The sequence below is a fragment of the Leptonychotes weddellii genome, unplaced genomic scaffold (genome assembly GCF_054177405.1).
Source record: "Leptonychotes weddellii isolate Sample4059 unplaced genomic scaffold, ASM5417740v2 HiC_scaffold_9121, whole genome shotgun sequence".
Lineage (NCBI taxonomy): Eukaryota > Metazoa > Chordata > Mammalia > Carnivora > Phocidae > Leptonychotes > Leptonychotes weddellii.
Genome location: NW_028062764.1, coordinates 5,247 through 8,294, shown reverse-complemented (window position 1 = coordinate 8,294; position 3,048 = coordinate 5,247). Strand labels below are relative to the sequence as shown.

General features: G+C 40.6%; 1 pseudogene; it reads right to left on the bottom strand.

Moving 5' to 3' along the window:
• Positions 1–996: 996 nt before the first annotated feature.
• On the bottom strand, positions 997–2,577 carry LOC102745308 (protein LSM14 homolog A pseudogene; annotated as a pseudogene).
• Between the last annotated feature and the right edge of the window lie 471 nt (positions 2,578–3,048).

Sequence of the window (3,048 nt, the reverse complement as noted above, 5' to 3'; positions counted from 1 at the left end):
CTGCTGTCTATCTTCCCAAGTATCTCTTCTCTGCACATCCTACATTCCAGAAAGTGGTCACTTTTCTGTTTAGAGAGTTGCTGCTATTTTCTTCGATGTCTTGTTGAGTTCATAGGTGTTCAGAATAGTTTGATCCCTATCTAGCTGAATTCCTGGGACCAGACAAAATTTAGGTCTCCTACTTCTCTGCCATCTTTCCATGTGTATGTAGTTGACTGACAAAATTCTCTACCATCCAGCACCCCAATTAATTGATGAAATAAGCTACCTCAACAGGGATATTACAGGATTTCCAGAAAATAAAAGAAGGAGAAAGAAAGAAAGAAAGAAAGAAAGAAAGAAAGAAGGAAAGAAAGAAAGAAAGAGAAAGAAAGAAAGAAAGAAAGAAAGAAAGAAAGAAAGAAAGAAGAAAAAGAGAAAGAAAGAAAGAAAGAAAGAAAGAAAGAGAAAAAAGAAAAAGAGAAAGAAAGAAAGAAAGAGAAAAAAGAAAAAGAAAGAAGAGGGAGGAAGGGAGGGAGAAGGAAGGAAAGAAGGAAGGAAGGAAGGAAGGAAGGAAGGAAGGAAGGAAGGAAGGAAGGAAGGAAAATAGAGACACACACATGTACACACAACCTTCTATGGCTCAAAACACAGTATCATGGCCCAATCTGCAGACAACTTATGATAATTGCCAAATACAATTTAGTGATAAGAAAAATCCTTTCAGTGATTAAAAAATACTTCTAAGTCCCACTGAAGTACTGCTGTAGTTTAACTATACATAAGGAATTACTTAACCATCTGCTATTCCAAATATATTTTTTTTTTATTTATTTTTTTAAAGATTTTATTTATTTGACAGAGAGAGCACAAGCAGAGGGAGAGAGAGGGAGAAGCAGGCTCCTTGCTGAGCAAGGAGCGTGATGTGGGACTTGATCCCAGGACCCTGGGATCATGACCTGGGCCAAAGGCAGCCGCTTAACCTATTGAGCCACCCAGGCATCCCTCTAAATATATGTAATGCTCATTTTTTAAGATGAGCCTAACCACCCTCCCCTCAAAAGTAACTGCATTGTATCTTTGAAGTTAAGCAGAAAAACAAACAAACACCCAATCTTGGTGACAAATATACAGAAGATTCACTTCTCCATTCTTCTTAAAGACTGAAACCTATTCTCAGGACCATGAAGAGCTAGAAATTCACCTATTTTCAAGGACTTGTTTGTAGACTATGCAGCAACTTTGTTGTCTTTCCTGTATCAAAATCTGAAAACTCCTTGACCCCCAGGACCTCCTCTGAACCCACCATGAAATCCTCCATGGGTGGTGAAGGTACCACCTCTGTCATCACCATGCCCTTGGTCACCACAGATACCAAGACCTCCCTGCCTCTGTATCCCCCACAGCCACGGTTTGGACAAAGTGTAATTCCAAATGTTTTGGCATTTAATCTTCTTTCTTCAGCCCCAGTTGGTCTCTCTTCTCTATTATTATCACAAGAAATATTATCAAAGAAGGATTTGTTTTTGTCATAATAGTAATTAGGTCTAAGTGGATCTCTTCATCTGTATTTCCTTAAGTGTTTTTGCTGAATATCAACTTCTGAGTCTTCTTTATCTTCACCACTTATAGGGTTCTCCTGCTTCTCAAGTTTATCTACTTTGAATTTAAGTTTATAAGGAAACTGTCAATTTCTTCCTTGTTATAATGTGCATTCACACTTTCAAGGTCAAAATTTCACTGGACTATCTTCAACACCACATTGGCCTCTGCCACCTCAATGACCCCCACACTCTCTCCTTGAAGCCAAAAGAGCACCTAGAACTATTTGTTTGTTACTATCATTTTTGGGTTGCTCATTTTCTGGTCTTGAAACTTTGTGTACTTCAGCTCACCTATGCTCTTGATTCTCTATTGCTTTTTGGCTGGTAGATGGTAAAGTCCTGAATGATATAGGGTTCCAGCACCTGCTGGAAGAGGTAAGTGAGCAGAGGTGGTCTATACTGCTTGCTTCATGGTTGGGCTTTTTCTCAAAGGGTCTAACCGAGGGCTTGAACGACCTTGAGATAACTGTGTTTTTAGAGCTCTTGCATCCCGTGTAAAGGCAGAACCAACTGTGCTACTTTGGGATAGGCTACCACTATTTGATGTTTCTGTTCCAAAGAATGTCAAAGAGCTTCCAGAAACACCAATAGCACCAAATTGCTGCCCAACTAATGAACTTTGACGGAATTGACTGTGTGTTGACATCTTGTGGAAAGGTCCATAGGAACCCACTGACTGGAATGAAGAAGTAGATGAGCCTAGAAGAAACTGAATGATAGCTCGGTCCGGGGCAAAGAACATTGTGGGTTTGATGGCTCGCAAACAGTGAGGTCTTTAATATCACTCCCACGGACTATGATGTATTCAAAGACTTCAATCTGAAGGTGGTATTGGACAAACTATTGGTCAGTCTTCTGGACCAAAGGACTAAACTTTGGTGAGGGCTACCATGGATTTCTTGATGTGGATGGTGCAGAGGATGCCTTTGCAGCGGATCTCCACCTTGGAGATAAGGCTCATCTTGCTGCCTATGTAAGGAGCACCCCCGCTCATGGCGCCGCGGCCACTGTGGCCACTCACAGAAACGCAGATCCCACACCACTGTTGCAGCTCTGCAAGCCTATTGGCTCTGTCAGTACCTGCAGCAGCTGCCTCTATGTACAGATATTTTTTTTTTTAATTAATTTATTTATTTCAAAGAGAGAGAGAGAGAGCTTGAGAGTGGTGGGGGGAAGTGCAGAGGGAGAGGGTGAGAGAGAATCCTTGAGCAGACTCCCCCATGAGTGCAGAGCCTTCTGTGGGGCTCCATCCCAGGATCCAGAGATCAACACCTGAGCAAAATTCAAGAACTGTGGCTTAAGTGACTGAGCCACTCAGGCGCCCCTATCTGTGGATTTTTTAATGTGTTTCTTTGTATAGCTCTTTAGTGGTTTTTATAGGTATGATACATATATAATATATTTGTATTTATATATAATATAAAATATATAATATGAAATATGTGTAATGTAATGGAATATGTGT